The sequence below is a fragment of the Bos indicus x Bos taurus genome, chromosome 6 (genome assembly GCF_003369695.1).
Source record: "Bos indicus x Bos taurus breed Angus x Brahman F1 hybrid chromosome 6, Bos_hybrid_MaternalHap_v2.0, whole genome shotgun sequence".
In the NCBI taxonomy this organism is placed as follows: domain Eukaryota; kingdom Metazoa; phylum Chordata; class Mammalia; order Artiodactyla; family Bovidae; genus Bos; species Bos indicus x Bos taurus.
This window is the reverse complement of record NC_040081.1, coordinates 3,800,164-3,810,701: the sequence shown is the minus strand read 5'-3', so window position 1 is coordinate 3,810,701 and position 10,538 is coordinate 3,800,164. Positions and strand designations below refer to the sequence as shown.

Here is a 10,538-nt window from a genome sequence, read left to right as displayed (position 1 = left end):
AGACACGACTGAAGCAACCTAGCATGAAAAAACTAACCTAACATGAAAAAACAACCTAACATGAAAAAACTCACAGTCTAGTGTGTTAAAATCAGAAAAATAGTCTTGAGGAAGATAGGAACTGGAAGTATTTCAAAGGATTTAATCTCTGATGTGAGTCTTGAAGGTAGAATACTAATTAGGTAAAGAAATGATTAGAATACAGAAACATAGACAGGAGAATTTAGTACAATGTACGACAGGGACTTTCTAAGAGGCAAGAATTTGTGATTCAAATCTGCAATACCCAATGTGTCTTGCTCTTTTGTTCTCTAATGGAAAATCTTTACATCCCTCTAACATCACTCACGTTTACATCTATTACACAAGGCTATCCAGGGGTGACCTATAATATCAAAAATGGCTAGTACATGTTGAGTACATACTAAATGCCCAACATGGCTCTAAGTGCTTTTCTTCTTAATTAATGCTCAGGAAAATCCTTTTGAGTATGAATTATTATTCCCCTCACTTTATAGTTGAGGAAACTAAGGTCCAGAAGGAACTGGACCTGAGACATAGCTCTCTAGTCAGAAGTTATGCTCTCATTCATCATATGGTATGGTCTCCTTTTTGGCTTAAAATATTTTGCCTTCACCTTCATCCTTGTGGGATTTATGTAACTTTGGTATTTGCTCATCAGATAATATAAATAAAGACCCAAGACATATCCTTTGTGCTAAGCTATCCAAAACTTCTGTCCCTAACTGAAAATTTTAAAGGCTCATGAGAGGGGGAAACAGTGGAAACAGTGTCAGACTTTATTTTGGGGGGCTCCAAAATCACTGCAGATGGTGACTGCAGCCATGAAACTAAAAGACGCTTACTCCTTGGAAGGAAAGTTATGACCAACCTAGATAGCATATTCAAAAGCAGAGACATTACTTTGCCAACAAAAGTCCATCTAGTCAAGTCTATGGTTTTTCCAGTGGTCATGTATGGATGTGAGAGTTGGACTGTGAAGAAAGCTGAGCACCTAAGAATTGATGCTTTTGAACTGTGGTGTTGGAGAAGACTCTTGAGAGTCCCTTGGACTGCAAGGAGATCCAACCTGTCCATCCTAAAGGAGATCAGCCCTGGGTGTTCTTTGCAAGGAATGATGCTAAAGCTGGAACTCCAGTACTTTGGCCACCTCATGCGAAGAGTTGACTCATTGGAAAAGACTCTGATGCTGGGAGGGACTGGGGGCAGGAGGAGAAGGGGACGACAGAGGATGAGATGGCTGGATGGCATCACTGACTCGATGGACATGAGTCTGAGTGAACTCCGGAAGTTGGTGAAGGACAGGGAGGCCTGGCGTGCTGCAATTCATGGGGTCGCAAAGAGTTGGACATGACTGAGTGACTGAACTGAACTGAACTGAGAGGGTTCCATAGACAACACATGTCAAATGATCTAAATTAAAATAGCCACAAAATGTATACAAAGATTGGTGGACTTATCCACATACTTTCCTGATAATGATCTAATAGTTGTCATGGATTGTGGGCTGTTGAGGTGATGAGAGGAGACAGAATTTTAAGGAAATATAAAATGATAAAATGTGGAAAGAGCTTTAAAAAATTATAAAACCATTCATCCAAAGGTACCTACTTCAACATACCTACTTTGTATCAGAATATATTCTAAAATTCGCTATATAAAAATCACCTGATTTTCTCTTCTTATCTGAAGGAATACAAGTGGCTAGAACTAATATAAAGGCACAGTTGCAGAAACTTTTTAAAATCAGATTTACCGGACAAGTACAAAAAAAAAAAATTGCGGTGTGAAAGATGAAACAGAAAAAGTGCCTTCTAAGGTAGACAGAGCAGCTTGGACTTTAACTTACAAAATTAAGGCCAGTTGAGTTGCTTAAGATCACATTAGTCAGGGACAGTGGGACTACAAGCTGTGTTTTGTCTGCCGTGCATCCTCTATCAGCGTTCAGAAGCTAACAGCTGGAAGTCAGTTTAGAAGTATCAGGTTCAGCCCTCCTTATCGCTTCTTTTCCTAGAAAAATAAAAATTAGTAAGGCAGAAATGGTGAATTGGTTTATACATGACCTAATTAGTGACAGAAACAGGTTTCCTAACCTCCTAACTCCAAGGCCAATGTTTTTTCTGCAACTGAATACTTGTCTACTCAAAGGTTCCAGTCTGGCAAAATTTGATCCTATGAGAAACTAAGGTTATTGTCATTTTCTCCTCTTTGTTACCAGAAATTTCTTATGATCCTTTAAAAACTTAAAAGGAACCAATGACATGATGGTGGCTGGGGAGGAGGTGGATGGGATCAGTGAAAAAGAACAGCCTCGGGTAAAGAAGAGCATTTACCACTGATACCGTTTAGAATTGTCAGCATGTGGTAATAATAAAAGCAAGATCATATTTTGGTCAGTTTTATTACATTTTCCAATTTAAAACAACACACTGTCTTATTGCCAAAACATGGAGTGGCAATTCAAAACTGTGTCAGTATTAGAACATGTTTCTCTGGGCTCTGGAAAGCACAAAAAGGACAAAAGAAGCAAATACACCCAAGCAGTAAATTACACCCAATGTAAAATGATCTCCACTTCCCAGTAAGAAGACCCTACAAATAAAAAATTTTGGCTCCCTTGATAATATAACATTTTAGGACTGTAGATGAAACAGTAAAATCACTCCATAAAAGTAGAATTTGTTCATTTAGTTATATATGTATTTTAAATTACTTGTGTCAATTCAGTTCAGTTGCTTAGTCATGTCCAACTCTTTGTGACCCCGTGGACCGCAGCACGCCAGGCCTCCCTGTCCATCACCAACTCCTGGAGCTTGCTCAAATTCATGTCCATTGAGTCAGTGATGTCATCTAACCATCTCATCCTCTGTCCTCCCCCTTCTTCTGCCTTCAATCTTTCCCAGCATCAGGGTCTTTTCCAGTGAATCAGGTGTATGATGTAAAAATCATGTAAAATAACAACAAACATGGCAATTTTAAAACACTGAATTTTTCCCCATCCTTACACTGCACAAAACTATTTATTCAAGCTCTTAACATGCAACCTTGATAGCATTGCCTTCCTAATCACTAGAACCACTGAACAGTTTCCACAGTATGTAATCTTCATTTCCTTCTAAATTACTACATATTTCACATTTTATTTGAATATCTGTAGGAAGCTATCTCCAGAAATTTTACACAAGACAAAATTAGTCAACCCATAAACTTTAAAAAATTTGTTTAAATTGGAGTATAATGCTTTACAATGTTGTGTTAGTTTCTCCTGTACAACAACATGAATCAGCCATCAGTTCAGTTCAGTTCAGTCACTCAGTCATGTCCGACTCTTTGCGACTCCATGAACCACAGCATGCCAGGCCTCCCTGCCCATCACCAACTCCCAGAGTTCACTCAAACTCATGTCCATTGAGTCGGTGATGCCATCCAGCCATCTCGTCCTCTGCCGTACCCTTCTCCTCCCGCCCTCAATCTTTCCCAGCATCAGGGTCTTTTCAAATGAGTCAGCTCTTTGCATCAGGTGGTCAAAGTATTGGAGTTTCATCTTCAACATCAGTCCCTCCAATAAACACCCAGGACTGATCTCCTTTAGGATGGACTGGTTGGATCTCCTTGCAGTCCAAGGGACTCTGCAAGAGTCTCTCCAACACCACAGTTCAAAAGCATCAATTCTTTGGTGCTCAGCTTTCTTCACAGTCCAACTCTCACATCCATATATGACTACTGGAAAAACCATAGCCTTGACTAGACGGACCTTTGTTGGCAAAGTAATGTCTCTACTTCTTAATATGCTATCTAAGTTGGTCATAACTTTTCTTTCAAGGAGCAAGCATCTTTTAATTTCATGGCTGCAGTCACCATCTGCAGTGATTTTGGGGCCCAGAAAAATAAAGTCAGCCACTGTTTCCACTGTTTCCCCATCTATTTGCCATGAAGTGATGGGACCAGATGCCATGATCTTCATTTTCTGAATGTTGAGCTTTAAGCCAACTTTTTCACTCTCCTCTTTCACTTTCATCAAGAGGCTCTTTAGTTCCTCTTCACTTTCTGCCATAAGGGTGGTGTCATCTGCATATCTGACGTTATTGATATTTCTCCCAGCAATCTTGATTCCACCTTGTGCTTCATCCAGCCCAGTGTTTCTCATGATGTACTCTGCATATAAGTTAAATAAGCAGGGTGACAATATACAGCCTTGACGTACTCCTTTTCCTATTTGGAACCAGTCTGTTGTTCCATGTCCAGTTCTAACTGTTGCTTCCTGACCTGTATACAGGTTTTTCAAGAGGCAGGTCAGGTGGTCTGGTATTCCCATCTCTTTCAGAATTTTCCATAGTTTATTGAGATCTACACAGTCAAAGGCTTTGGCATAGTCAATAAAGCAGAAATAGATGTTTTTCTCGAACTTTCTTGCTTTTTCAATGATCCAGCAGATGTTGGCAATTTGATCTCTGGTTCCTCTGCCTTTTCTAAAACCGGCTTAAACATCTGTCCCCTCCCACTCGAGCCTCCCTCCCAGCCCCACCATCCCACTCCTCTACATCATAACAGAGCACTGAACTGAGCTCCCTGTGCTATACCGCAGCTTCCCACTATTTATCCGTTTTACAAATAGTAGTATACAGATGTCAGTGCTATTATTTCAATTTTTCCCACCCTCTCCTTCCCTCTGCTGTGTCCACAAGTCTATATTTCTGTCCTGCAAATAGGTTTATTTGTACCATTTTTCTAGATTCCATATGTATTTTATAATATACAATATTTGCTGTTTTCTTTCTGACATAATTCTCTCTGTATGACAGACTCTAGGTTCATCCACAACACTACAAATGACCCAATATCATTCTTTTTCATGGCTGAGTAACATTTCCCTATTATAAGCCCAACGTATTATTTATCCATTTATCTGCCAATGGACATTTAGGTTGCTTCCATGTCCTGGTTATTGTAAATAGTGCTGCAATGAACACTGGGGTACATGTGTCTTTTTGAATTATGATTTTCTCAGGGTATATGACCTGTAGTGGGAATGCTGGGTCATATGGTAGTTTTATTCAAAGTTTCTTAAGGAACCTTCATACTGTTTTCTACAGCAGTTGTATCAGTCTACATTCCCATCAACAGTACAAGAAGGATCCTGTTTCTCGACATCTTCTCCAGCATTTATTGTTTGTAGATATGCCATGATTAAGTGGAGATTACACCAATGATGCAAGGAATCTTCAATACATGCAAATAAATCAATGTGATAAAACCATACTAACAAATTGAAAGATAAAAAATATGATAATTTCAATAGAATGCAGCAAATCTTTTGACAAAATTCAACACCCATTTAGCTCTCAAAAAATTGAGCATAGAAGGAACTTACCTCAACATAATAAAGGCCATATATGACAAACTCACATTGAAAATTATTCTTAATGGTAAAAACCTGAAAGTATTTCCTCTAAGATCACAAACAAGACAAGGCTGCTCACTCTCACCATTATTATTTGGCATAGTTCTGGAAGTCCATAGTTCTGGAAGTTCATGGCAATCAGAGAAGAAAAAGAAATAAAAGGAATCCAGATTGGAAAAGAAGAAGTATAACTATTACTGTTTGCAGATGACATGATACTATATACAGAAAATTCTAAAGATGGCATCAGAAAACTACTAGAGCTAACCAATGAATTCAATAAAGTCACAGGATACAAAATTAATACACAGAAATCTCTTGCATTCCTATACACTAACAGCAACAAATCAAAAAGAGAAATTAAGGAATAATCCCATTCAACATATCAAAAAGAATAAAATACTTAGAAATAAATATACCTAAGGAGAAAAAAGATCTGTATGCAGGAAACAGTGAAAGAAATCAAAGACAACACAAAGAGATGAAGAGATATACCATGTCTTTGGATTGGAAGAATCAATATTGTGAAAATAATTATACTACCTAAAGCAATCTACAGATTTAATGCAATTCCTATCAACTTACCAATGGAATTTTTCATAGAAATCAAATAAAAATTTTATAATTTTAATGAAAACACAAAAGACCCCAAATAGCCAAAGCAATCTTAAGAAAGAAAAATGGAATCAGCCTTCCTGACTTCAGACTATACTACAAAGCTACAATAATCAAGATGGTGTGGTACTGGCACAAAAACAGAAATATAAATCAATGGAACAGGATAGATAGACTAGAAATAAACCCACACACCTATGGACACCTTACCTTTGACAAAGGAGGCAAGAATATACAATGGAGAAAATAGAGCCTCTTGAATAAATGGTGCTGGGAAAACTGGACATCTATATGTAAAAGAATGAAATAGAAGACTTCCTAACACCATACACAAAAATAAGTTCAAAATGGATTAAAAACTTAAATGTAAGGCCAGAAACTATAAAGCTCTTAGTGAAAACATAGGTAGTACACTCTTTGACATAAATTGCAGCAATATCTTTTTTGACCCACCTCCTGGAGTAATGGTAATAAAAACAAACAGGACCTAATTAAACTTAAAAACTTTTGCACAGCAAAAGAAACCATAAACAAGATGCAAAGACAGCCTTCAGAGTAGGAGAAAATATCTGAAAGTGAAGCAACTGACAAAGGATTTATCTCCAAAATATACAAGCAGCAAATGCAGCTCAATTAAAAAAAAAAAAACAAAACAGACATTTTAATTAGAGAAATGCAAGCCCATATACTTTTAAATAGTGACTTTCATTTGGTTTTGTTTTTAGTTTTTACTTTAGTTGAAAATTTTTTGCTGGAAAGTTTTACTGTATTGCTTTTGAAAGTGACCTTTGAAAGGCTTATTTTAAGCAATATCCAACCTTGAAATCCAACCAAGGAATAATTACTAAATCCTTGAATATCATGCCTCCATTTTAACCTAATCTGTAAATGACCTCACCTTATCTTTGGGCATAGAAGTTAAATCATTCAGTCTCAAGCTGGCATTAAGAAGAAAGCAATGACACATAGTGCTGTGGGAGAATATAAAGATCTCTCTGCTTTCACTTTAAGAGTATTAACAGTAAATTTGATAAGAAAGATTTGGACTAATAAATGAAAACAAATCCAAATACCTGTGGAATAGACTATGCTGTGAAAACTTTGACTGTTGATTAAATTATTCACTTTTAATTTTTAGGCTAGGCAGAGTATTAGAATTTTTAAAAATGAGAGAAATGTAACTCTTATCTTTAGCCTTCTATGGCACCTTGAACAAATCAACTAGACTTGTTGGGTTTATTTTCTTAACTGTAAAATGAGATGTTTAAATCCCAGGTTCTTATAAAATTCTATGAAGATGACATTTTAAAAAGTTATGTGAAAAAGACATCTGAATTTAACTATCTGTCAAAAGACATATTCAGAGTACACGAACCATCTAAAAAGCAAAAAAAAAGGGGGGGGGGGAACAATTCATATTTTTAACAATAAGTAAAGACTTGAAAAGGCACTTCAGAAGAAAAGGACATTCATATTTCCAATAAGCACATGAAAAGATGCTCATCTTTGGTCATAAGAAATGCAAACTGAAAATGCAATGTGATAAAACTACATCCCACTAGGATGATTTTTTTTTTTTATTACCAAATATTTGCAAAGACATAGAGCAAATGGAACTAATGGGAATGTAAAGTGGTACAGCCATCTCATAAAACTGTCAGTATCTGCTAAATCTGAACATGATCCAGCACTTCCACTCTTAGGTGTATGTCAAACAACATAAAATATTCATAGCAGCTTTATGCATAACAGACAAATCTAGAAACAACCTCCATGCCCACCAGTAGTAGAATGAGTAAACTAATTATAATGTTGTATACTGAAACTTATATACAATTATGAAAAAGACTGAATTACTGCTACATTCAACAGCATGCATGAATCTCAGAGACATTAATAATGTGCAGAAGAAACCAGACACAAAAGAATATTTCATTTACATGCAGTTCAAAGACAAGCAAAATTAATCCTTGGTGACACAAATCAAAATATGGTAACCTTTGGGAGCAGAATACTGATTGGGAGGCTGAGAATGTTTTAAATTTTGATTTAGGTTGTAGTTGTATGGTTTTATTCATTTATAAAATTGCATTAAGCTTTATTATACCTATTGTCAATTAAAAATAGATTTATAAAAATTTATCATTTTACAGTATTATATGATGTCATATGAATTATAAGATGATTGCTGCTTGACAGGAAATCTATGACAACCTAGATGGTGTGTTAGAAAGCAAAGACATCACTTTGCCAACAAAGGTCCATATAGGCAAGGCTGTGGTCTTTCAGTAGTCATGTACAGAGAGAGCTGGACCATAAAGAAGGTAGAGTACTGAAGAACTGATGCTTTCAATCTGTGGTGCTGGAGAAGACTTAAGAGTCCCTTGGACAGCAAGAAAATCAATCTTGAAATAAATCAACCCTGAATACTCATTGGAAGGACTGACACTGAAACTGGAGCTTCAATACTTCAGCCACCTGATGTGAATAGCCGACTCACTGGAAAATACTCTGATGCTGGGAAAGATTGAAGGCAGAAGGAGAATAGGGCAACAGAGGATGAGATGGTTAGATGGCATCACTAATTCAATGGACATTAGCTTGGGCAAACTCTGGAATATGGTGAGAGACAGGGAAGCCTGGCATGCTGCAGATCAGGGGGTCTTGAAGAGTCAGACACAACTTGGCAACTGAACAGTAACATGATGTCAAAAAATTCACTCCCCAAATTTTTATGAGTGAAAAAAGATAGATCTGAAGTTTGCTAATTAATTCAGTAAGGATCAGGTCTGCACATCAAGATTCCCAATCAGAGAAAATAGCCCCATTTGGGATGAAGCCATAAGGCATCATCAAGAGTAACAAGAGATTGGTGACAACTTTGATGACATGAACCTCTCTGAGTGCCTCCTCCATGACATCTACACCTATGGTTTTGAGACACCTTCTGCCATCCAGCTCTGAACCATTCTTCATTTTATCAAGGACTATGATGTGACTGCTCAAGCCCAATCTGGGATTGGTAAAATGGCAACCTTTGCCATATCAATTCTGCAACAGAATGAATTGGATCTAAAGACCACCAGGCCTTGGTCCTAGCAGCCATTCAGAGTTGGCTCAGCAGATACAGAAGGAAGTCACAGCATTAGGAGATTATATGGGCGCCCCCTGCCATGCCTCCATTGGGCGTACACCCACTGCGAGTACTACTGTGTGTGCTGAGGGGCAGAAGTTACAAGTAGAAGCTCTCATTTCACTGTGGGTACCCTAGGCCATAGGTTTGATATGCTTAACCAGAGACACGTTTCTCTCAAACACATCAAGATATTTATAAGAGATGAAGTTGATGAAATGATTAAGGACCAGAAGATCTATGACATATTCCAAAAGCTTAATAGCAAAAGCCAGGTGGTTCTGCTGTCAGCTACAATGCCTTCCAGTGTGCTTGAAGTGATCAAGTTCATGAGGGATTCAATTCAAATTCTTGTCAAGAAAGAAGAGTTGACACTGGAGGGTATCCACCAATTCCACATCAATGTGGAACGACAGAAGTGGAAATCAGACTCACTGTGTGACTTAAACAAAACCTTGACCATTACACAGGCTGTCATCTTCAACACCTGAAGGAAGGCCCACTGGTTCACTAAGAAGATGCAAACCTGAGACTTCACTGTCTCTGCCATGAGTAGAGATATGAACCAAAAAATGAGATGTAATCATGAGGGAGTTCCCCTCTGGCTCTAGCAGAGTATTGATTACCATTGACCTACTGGCTACAGGTATCAATGTGCAGCAGGCTTCCTTAGTCATAAACTATGACCTTCCCACCAACAGTAAAAATTGCGTCCATATGATCAGTCATGGTGAACGTTTTGGTTGTGATAGTGTGGCTATTAACATGGTGACAGGCCTTGGAGACAACTTCTGCAACACCTCTAATGAAGAGCTGGCCCTCAGTGTAGCTGACCACATCTGACAGCAGCTGTTCTACTATCTAGCCCCAGCCAGGAATCGACCTTTGGGGGACCAAGGAGCAGCAAGAAGGGGGAGGAAGGGAGCCAAGGCCCGGACATCTCACCATTTTTTTTCTTTGAATAAATGTTGCTTTTTGAGGCAAAAGAAGGAACCATGAATATGCTGGACACCTTTTCTTTGGGGGAGGCCCAAAAACAATAATCACTTTCCCTAACCTAGTCAGCCTCTGGACTCCAGAGGCTCTCTCTACCCTAACTGAACTCTTCTGGAAATTGTTCAAGAGTGGGGAGGGGGCTGTAAGCTGTCACTCATTTCACATGCTGGACCAAATCTGGAGGGAGGGCACCTGAGTTAGCTGGGCAGAGGATCGCCCCAGGTGACAGGGGTGGCTCCTGTTACATTGATTTGTATAGTACCCATTCATATATACCAATTCAGGAAATCAATTAAATGAGTTGGAAATTAAATGACTTAGAAATTGAAAAAAAAATATTCTTTTAATTACTATTTCTTCAGTTTAATTTAA

At 38.0% G+C, this 10,538-nt stretch overlaps 1 pseudogene; it reads left to right on the top strand.

The window, feature by feature from the left end:
• Positions 1-2,468: 2,468 nt before the first annotated feature.
• Positions 2,469-10,013, top strand: LOC113894775 (annotated as a pseudogene).
• Positions 10,014-10,538: the final 525 nt, after the last annotated feature.